The sequence below is a fragment of the Zea mays genome, chromosome 1, assembly GCF_902167145.1.
Source record: "Zea mays cultivar B73 chromosome 1, Zm-B73-REFERENCE-NAM-5.0, whole genome shotgun sequence".
NCBI classification, from domain to species: Eukaryota; Viridiplantae; Streptophyta; class Magnoliopsida; order Poales; family Poaceae; genus Zea; species Zea mays.
In genome coordinates, this window is record NC_050096.1 from 242,583,556 (window position 1) to 242,593,161 (window position 9,606).

General features: G+C 42.4%; 1 long non-coding RNA gene across 1 annotated transcript; it reads right to left on the reverse strand.

The window, feature by feature from the left end:
- Positions 1-132: 132 nt before the first annotated feature.
- On the reverse strand, positions 133-727 carry LOC109943759 (uncharacterized). Its single transcript, XR_002266840.1, has 3 exons — positions 641-727; positions 279-555; positions 133-190 (listed from the first exon to the last, which is right to left on the reverse strand). It is a non-coding gene; the product is annotated as an uncharacterized lncRNA (long non-coding RNA).
- Between the last annotated feature and the right edge of the window lie 8,879 nt (positions 728-9,606).

Sequence of the window (9,606 nt, forward strand, 5' to 3'; positions counted from 1 at the left end):
AACTTTAATGGTATGTAAAGACCACCTTGTGACATTGATTTTGTGAAGAATAGATTAGTACTAATAGATTTAACATCATATCGGTAATATATTAATGGAATGTACCTAGCATCCATTATAACAATCTTCCTAAATGTACCCCACATTGTGCGATGGATTGTATCCAAGTGGACTACAATAGCCATAATGTCTACAAAAAGCACAATTAAATATGGATTAATACTCAATTTTGTGCAAAAGGAATTTTTAATAGGGTTAGTAGATCGATATATTCTTACCAACTAAAGTCCTGTTTGGCAGCTCGGCAATATCATCAAGGTTCAAGAATATATGTTTTGGAAATGGCGGCATTTGAACTGGGACAGTGTATGGCTCTACGACAGTTTGTTGGGTGAAATACAACTCCATGGTACCATTTAGATGTCGAAAATTAAATGCACCCGGATTAAGACCAAACCATACGTTGTGCATCTTGTAGACATGCTTTTCATGGAGCAAACTGTTGAAGTATTTGACTATCTCATACCGAGTTGCAATGGCCTCGATCTTGGCTCCCTAATTTGATTTCAGCACAAAATAGATTGTGGTACGAACATTATATATAGTTATGTAAATGAAACCTAAAGAGGGGATGTCTTACATTGATGTCAGACAAAATGTAATGTTGCCTGTCACGATAACGTGGTTCAATCGGGAATTTAACTTCAACTCGAGCGACAATACTATACTTTCGTTGTACCCCATAAAAATCTTCATCGCTATAGTCGTCGAACAATCTGAAGCTATATTAAACATGCGACTAAATAACATTCATAAATTTGATAGCGAAATCTTGTGTTAACTATTGTTTATAATATAACTTACACAGGCATCCTGTTTTTCTTGTCCAATGCAACTCTTTCACGGTTCAATACGGCTGGCTCCATCAAAACCTATTATCATTTGAAAATATTTTAAACTAAATTGTGATTCTTGTTGCGGTAGCAGATCGAGGCTCCACCAGTTCGCAATACTATGTTTCAGGTGTTTTCTATTTCTTTTTCTTTTTTGTCATTCCAACGGGGAGGCCTCATTATCCTAGCACTACATTTTAGTCTCAGTTTGTGAACAAACATTTTGACAAACCACAGTATATATGCAGCTGGAAGTATGACAGAAAGAAAAAAAGAACATGAGCTACTTGCAGGATCAGTGCCAAGAAACGCAGCGAAAAAGCCCGCAATCTCCGGCACGCACAGAACGAAGCTTCCTATTCTCATATCCACTTAGTTTTGTTCATGCAGGTAGTTAATTTCAAAACCATTGTGCAGATCAACTTTAGTTCATACAATGTTGGTGATAAAGACTATTGTGGTTATGACTATAGCCTTGTAAGGCAGCTTTCTGAAGTGTATGAGTAAGCTTGAAGAAATCCGACAAGGTATGGAACTACCCTTTAGTTGTTTCTGAGTCGTGTTATTTCTGTTCTCATTTTGACTAACACACATAACTGATTGCTCGTTTGGAAAGAAATTACTGTTTACATGTATGCCATGCGTTGTAATTACCAGAAAAGAGGCAGCTGCAGCTGTTATTACAGGGACTGCTGTTGCTACTACTGCCACTCCAACCGTGAATGCTGGAGCGACAACTGCTGATGCTACTCCGAAGAGTGGACGATCTGGTGAAAGAGGCAGAGGGGGTCGGAAGAAGTATGTTTTGCATCTGGATAAGTTTCAGTCCAGCAGTGTTTTTCTTAGTGTAACACACCAACCCGACTCCTGTTTCAGGGCCAAGGTACCCACGGAGCAGCCAGTGCCACTGCCACTGCCACCATTGACTTAGAATAGCCTGTGGATCCTAACAAACCGACATACTACCTCTGCAACCACCTATTTGCTTTGGCTTGTGTCATCAACAATGTTCAGGTTATATTTTGTATCCATTGCACTATTCCTATAGTAATTAGGGCGTAACCAAACACTAAGTTTTGAGTCTTTTTCATGAGTTCAGGTTCAAGTGTTTACACATATATCCTCTTCATTAGATGCTTACAATTTTTAGCATTTGTGTTGCAAAACCAAATTATATTTACTTGTTAATCACCATTTATCTATTTTGTCTTGCAGGATGAAACCAAATTTAAGCAGGCTTTAAAAATAAGGAATCCAAAGAATAGATTGAAGAGGATATATGATACTTGAAAGAGCAAAAAAGTCTATGCAGGTGGCGATGAGCTTGATGTTCAGGAACAGGATACTGATGAGCTTATTAATAAAAGAGGGGGTTGTGGTGCTCAGCAGCTAAATATTACAGTCGATGGCATGAAGATGGTTGCTGAGTTTACAGCTCCAAAGAAGAAAACTGATGATCAGGATCAACTCCCTGAGCCAGTGGAACGCAAGCAAATCCTCTCAGATGAGAGGGTATTTCCATAATCTCTAATCAGTTCAGCAAGGTATGTTATTTCTTGTATTTGGTTTATTACATGGCTTGTTTGACCAGGTCCTTAATGTTCTTAAGCGTATAAGTGATGAGGATTGTCTTCTGATGGGCCTGAATCCCAAATATGCCCGTCCTGATTGGATGATACTTCAAGTTCTTCCTGATCCTCCACCCCATGTTAGACCATCTGTCATGATGGACACCTCTTCCAGAAGTGAGGTAAGCCTAATACCAATATACTTCCTATGTCCGAAAATAAATATCTTTCTAGAGATTTGCAGACAGATAAGAACGGTTGCAAAATACACATCTATCCCCATCTCCTTCCCTTTCCCGTAGGACATCTCCTGACTTTGCTAGCTATCATTTGCATGCACTTGTGATTAGCGTTTGTATTAGGAGTCAATGTCCCATATTGTTGTAGAATGCTATTTTTTGGGACAAAATTAAAACCTCAGAAAGGTACTTATAATGGCACGGAGGGAGTAGTTATTATGTGTTAGTAGAGATGCATGGATGGCGAAGCACACCCTCCTTACTCACTGATGATATTCTATTAATAAATATGTTTAAGGGCTACTACTTCAGTCCATGTGGTAAAGAAGGTATTTATTTCAAAGCTTTTCACTGTGATTCATCTTGGCCTTCGCGATGTTTCTATAGGATGACCTGACTCATCAGTTAGCTATGTTAATACGACATAATGAGAATTTGAGGAGGCAAGAGAGAAATGGTGCTCCAGCTCACATTATAATAGAGTTTGCTCCGCTGTTGCAATTTCATATTGCAACATACTTCGATAATGATCTTCCTGGCCAACCCAGGGTGAGTGGTTTAGAATGTCAATTTGCATGTATAAAATCAACTGACAGCAGGTAGGTTAAAATTCAAACTTGGTACTTCCAAAATCCTGGTGACCATTCTATTTGTTTATTTATTTGGAGGTTGAAGCAATAGATAGAGAACTGTGTAAACGAAAGTGACTGTAATAGGTAGTTAATTAGACTACAAAGAACCCTGTCGTTGTACTAATGAAAATTTACTTCAAGCTCTATTCACTTTATCTTTATATCCAAACCATCAATCGAAGATCTATTCAGTCAACGAAGGGAACGCCAAAAACTGGGATGGGCCTACAGCCAAGTACGACGTTGGGGCTCGTTTTTGTCCAAAAACTACTGTGATTTCGTAACAAGCCAAGCTGAATTTTATACCGTTTCAGATTAGTGGAGGAATGCAAGTATCCTGAGGATGGTTCACCGCCTAGATCCTTTAGATATATCAGAAGGTGATTCATTGCTTTCTTCTGCGGTTATGAACTGAATGTGTCTGAAGTTTTCTTAAGAATAGTAGTGCTCAAGCTATTGGTATCTACTCGTTTTTTTCTTCTATTTTGTTTAACTAAAACGCTTGAATCTATGTTGTTGTGGTCCTTGTGAATGGTTTGCAGTATGGTTGCAGATGTCCATTGCACCTTAATATGGGGGGCATATTTTTGTGCCGAGCAGACCAAAAGAGTCCAAACGGGAAACTATGGTATAACAAAGGCAACAATCTTTTTTTACTTACTATTACTACTCCCGGGACTGTAGTTTAGCTTCCTGTCCTCACACTGGTTGGTTCTATGTGGAATTCCAGCGTTCTGTATGAAAAATATATTTTACTTACTATTACTACTCCCGATGTCATTCCTGATGGAACAAGCTGGAGGCCAGGCTTTCACAGGCAAACAACGGGTGTGTTTCAGTTTCCCTTTCTCAAACCCCAATTCCCAACTGAAAAAATCTTGATGCTATGTTTTTAACATGCCATGTTTTTTTAACCAGTGGTTGGCATTGCATATAACTGAAAATCCTCCTGCTAAATTTATAATGCAGGCCCTTGAACTTGCTCCCGCTAAACTTCACGATAGATCCCCAGTGTTCCTCGGGAGCTACGATGATAGAGGCACCAACTCTAAGGCATAGTTTGGGCCAAGATAGAGAAGATATCTCGGAAGTGGTTAGTGATAATGGTAATGATGGCATCCAAAATAGAAGGAAGAGAAGCATGTGAGAAAGAGAATTGTGAACGGATGCAACTCACCGTACACAAATCATACTATTAGCTAAGCCTTACCACTATCATTAGATAAATAGCATCAACCTCTATATACAGGAAGTATGCATATAAACTTTAGACTACCCCAATAAATACCCAAAATACACACAAGTATTTACACAGGGAGTAGATAATAACATAAATAACAAAAATCTTGTTAAGAAAATTTAGGAACACACGGAGTAGATAAGTAGGAACACAAGGAGTAGATAATAACGTAAATAACAAAAATCACCTCCCATGGTGCAGGATAGATACAGTAGTTTTACATATTATAGTAGTAAGAAAAATCTTTTTAAGACAAATGGAATCCAAAATAAAATTAACAATAGCATAATATTGTGTGAACTGCGAGCACTTTAATGCTTAACACATGTATAAATTAGTAAATAGTGAACAGATCAATGTAATACGTATTCCTATTAATAAAAGCACTAAAAACTCAATCAGTAAAATTAAATAAAGCCAAACAGTAGACAGCTTGATACCTTCACCACAAGAGGACACACGAGTGGTAATGTGGAGAACCTTAGTAGGGATCCTGACAGACACACCTTAACCCTCAAATGCTTGTCCTTGTCTCCCTTTACGAAATCCACACAATCTGAAATGTACCAGAAATCGCACAAATTTGTCACTTCAATAATTCATTGAAAATAACTCTGCAACGACAGTCCAATTTCTGATGGTATTAATTTCTGCTGCAAACATCATGATACAGTTAACTGAATTAATAAAGAAATCTGGTTGCTGATTACTTTTAGAGCAAAGAAGCAGAAGAGTGGGCCAGATGAAGGTTCTAAAAAACGAAGCCAAAGAAGAAGAAAGATCCCAATGCCCCTAAGAAGCTATAGGTCCATTCATGTACTTCTCAAAGGTTGAGTGAGTTGTACAGTACTTTCATCCAACAATGTCACTTTTAAATACCATACAACCGATATTGATGCCAGTACCTGGTGCTGGGTAAGTGAAAAGACATGCATTTCATCATATTCTGATTGCAATCATTGACTGCTAAGTGCTAACTATTGTGGTTGCCATTGTTTTCAGTCCCCTGGGGCCATTTGTTCCTGCACCTCCAAAGATAGCGATGCATATGCTGAGAGAGCAAGGGCAACCTCCTCCGTTTGAACCAAATGGCGCACCACATGGCAGCACAGGAATGCTCGAGTCAATGATGGGTGGTTCAGCATCCATTGGAGATTTGGGCTGTTTCCTCTTTATATGAAGGGGAAAAAGGGAGGTTGTGGACAAGTAAATTAAGTTTTTTGGTCCCCTGTGTATCGTGTTAGATTCCGTTGCAACATATGAATAGCCAGAATTTCTATTTGCTCTCGCGTTCGTCGAACCATACTCCGTGAATGAGCTGCGGTTGCTACAGTTGTTTGCCAATTTTCTTTAACACAACGCTGTAGTACTCCCTCTGTCCCAAAAAATAAGACAAATTTCTTCTATAATGTTCTTGATGGTATTTGACTCGCTCACTGCAGCAGTACCCAAATACCATTTATTATTCTCTAATGTTCTTGATTGTCTTCCATGTCACATTTATTGGTGTTGCATATTTGGGTTTTGTTTCTACTATGGCAGAGAAAAAAACAGAGATGATTAATATAATACAAAATTGTGCAGTAAGTTACATGGTGACATTGTTTCACAGTGTCTTCCATTTCAAATAATGTTATTTGTTACCTGTGTGTTACCTTTTTTCCATGTATTGTCTTATTTCAGGTTAACCACATAGCTTGCTGTGTGGTTTACAGCCAATGTGGTAACAGGACTGTTTCAAGCGACAAATATACTGATCGTAGAACTGCTAGCTGGATTGTATTATCAGTTTGGACAAGGAATGATGACAACACACTGATTTCAAGGCTATTGCTCCTCCTGGGTATGCTCAAGTTAGAATTGCTAGTGATTACCCTCTTCTCTCTAAATGGGCCATTTATGGAGAAGTTAGTATACTGCACATTTTCCTTGTAAGTTTATTATTAATCATGTCGGATAACATTATTAAGATGTTGGGATTTGTTCACTTGTATTTTAACAACTTATGATTGTATCGTGACAAACAACCATGGGTTGCTAATAATTTGCACATTTATTTACAGTCTTCAGATGATGCAGCAGGTATTATCCGAAACTTGGTAAATTCACCAAACAGTCTTATTAGCAGGTAAATTCAAGTAGTAAAAGGTGTGTCTGTAGCAACTTGTTAATAATTTGTGCATGGATGGGGCAGTAGACTTAAGTACTCAGAATCAAACAAAACAATACATGGTCTACAATTCAAATATGGCTCCTAGCAAACTGAGTATGAACAAACATATAATACCATACTTCATTGGAGAGTCGATCATAATGGCATACCTTGGTCGAGGCCTGCGCGGTTGAGCAGTAGCAGATATCGTTCCTATCCGGTGTTGGGGCAAGCTCCTTCACATTCGGCCCGCCTCTCCAGCGGCACACTGACGTGGGAATGAAGGTGGCGAGGTGGGGAATCTTAGGGGGCAGGGCGGGGGAATGAAGTGGTGCGGGATTGAGCAGGGGATTGAAAAGGGGTTTGAGCAGGGGAACTAATTGATGTCGGCTCCGTGGTGTTGGTTGGCGGATAGCTCGGGGTCGTGCTCGACGGGCGTGCGCGTAGGGAGCGGCACGTGCGCGTGTAGGGAGCGGCATTTGCGGGGAATCGCGGCGGGCGGCCTGGCAGGCATGACGTGCGCGACGTGCGCGTGACTCGCGCGCGTTGGGCGGGGAATCGTGGCTGGGTGGGGGCGGGCGGGCGCGCGCGCGAGATCCTCGGCGGCGTTTGGTTGCCAGGCGGCGCGGAATCGCGGGGCGCCCGTGAATCGCGGCGTTGGGCGGGCGGGCGACGGGATGCTCGGCTGGGAATCGTGGCTGAGTGGGGGCAGGCGGGCGGGCGTCGGGATCCTCGGCGGCGGTTGTTTGCCGGGCGGCGGGATCCTCGGCTGGGTAGTTAGGCGTGTGCGCGCGGAAGCCGCGGGAGTCAGGGGAGAGCGGGGGCAGTCTACAGATGAGTCTTAATAGTTGTATTACAGCCAATGTGGTAACAGGACTGTTTCAAGCGACAAATATATTGATCGTAGAACTGCTAGCTGGATTGTATTATCAGTTTGGACAAGGAATGATGACAACACACTGATTTCAAGGCTATTGCTCCTCCTGGGTATGCTCCAGTTAGAATTGCTAGTGATTACCCTCTTCTCTCTAAATGGGCCATTTATGGAGAAGTTAGTATATTGCACATTTTCCTTGTAAGTTTATTATTAATCATGTCGGATAACATTATTAAGATGTTGGGATTTGTTCACTTGTATTTTAACAACTTATGATTGTATCGTGACAAACAACCATGGGTTGCTAATAATTTTCACATTTATTTACAGTCTTCAGATGATGCAGCAGGTATTATCCGAAACTTGGTAAATTCACCAAACAGTCTTATTAGCAGGTAAATTCAAGTAGTAAAAGGTGTGTCTGCAACAACTTGTTAATAATTTGTGCATGGATGGGGCAGTAGACTTAAGTACTCAGAATCAAACAAAACAATACATGGTCTACAATTCAAATATGGCTCCTAGCAAACTGAGTATGAACAAACATATAATACCATACTTCATTGGAGAGTCGATCATAATGGCATACCTTGGTCGAGGCCTGCGCGGTTGAGCAGTAGCAGATATCGTTCCTATCCGGTGTTGGGGCAAGCTCCTTCACATTCGGCCCGCCTCTCCAGCGGCACACTGCATTCCTCTCCAGCGGCACACTGACGTGGGAATGAAGGTGGCGAGGCGGGGAATCTTAGGGGGCAGGGCGGGGAATGAAGTGGTGCGGGATTGAGCAGGGGATTGAAAAGGGGTTTGAGCAGGGGAACTAGTTGATGACGGCTCCGTGGTGTTGGTTGGCGGATAGCTCGGGGCCGTGCTCGACGGGCGTGCGCGTAGGGAGCGGCATTTGCGGGGAATCGCGACGGGCGGCCTGGCGGGCGCGACGTGCGCGTGACTCACGCGCGTTGGGCGGGGAATCGTGGCTGGGTGGGGGCAGGCGGGCACGCGCGCGAGATCCTCGGCGGCGTTTGGTTGCCGGGCGGCGGGGAATCGCGGCTGGCACCCGTGAATCGTGGCGTTGGGCGGGCGGGTGACGGGATGCTCGGCTGGGAGTCGTGGCTGAGTGAGGGCGGGCGGGCAGGCGTCGGGATCCTCGGTGGCGGTTGTTTGCCGGGCGGCGGGATCCTCGGCGGGGTAGTTAGGCGTGTGCGCGCGGAAGCCACGGGAGTCAGGGGAGAGCGGGGGCAGTCTACAGATGAGTCTTAATAGTTGTAGAGATAAGAAAATTACAACATGAACCATTACACAACGAAGGTATTAACAACATTAAAGGAAACAAATTTAACTTATCATTTTTCGTATAATATGATTACAAATATACCTTCGCGCTTTATAAAGTTGGATTTGAAGACTTTGCAGAACACCTTCGAAAGCGGAGCAACAACAACCTCCCAAGACATAGTATTGTTTCCCTATTTATAATGGCTTGGTATAGCTTCATGTGAAATTAAAAACAATGGAGCCAAAGCTTCTACATTTGACATTACTCGTATACGAGGCCTTCGGCTTTCACTCATGGTTAGACGAAGGTTAAGGGCGTATTTAGATGGTGCCCTCCCAGGCAGGTGCCTGCCAAACATTTTATCCTAGCCGTAGGCACCCGAAATTGGTCGCCTAGAGAGGGGTGAATAGGCGAAACCTAAAATTTATAAACTTAAGCAAGCACTAAGGTTGGGGGTTAGCGTTAGAATTAAATTCAAGTCCGAAGAGAGGGGAAAACAAATCAAACAAGAATCAAGGCGAGTGAACACGGTGATTTGTTTTACCGAGGTTCGGTTCCAAAGAACCTAGTCCCCGTTGAGGAGGTCACAAAAACCGGATCTATTTCAATCCTTTCCCTCTCTCAAACGGTCACTTAGACCGAGTGAGCCTTCTCCTTAATCAATCGGGTCACTAAGACCCCGCAAGGACCACCGCACACTTAGGTGTCTCTTGCTTTGATTACAGGTCACTT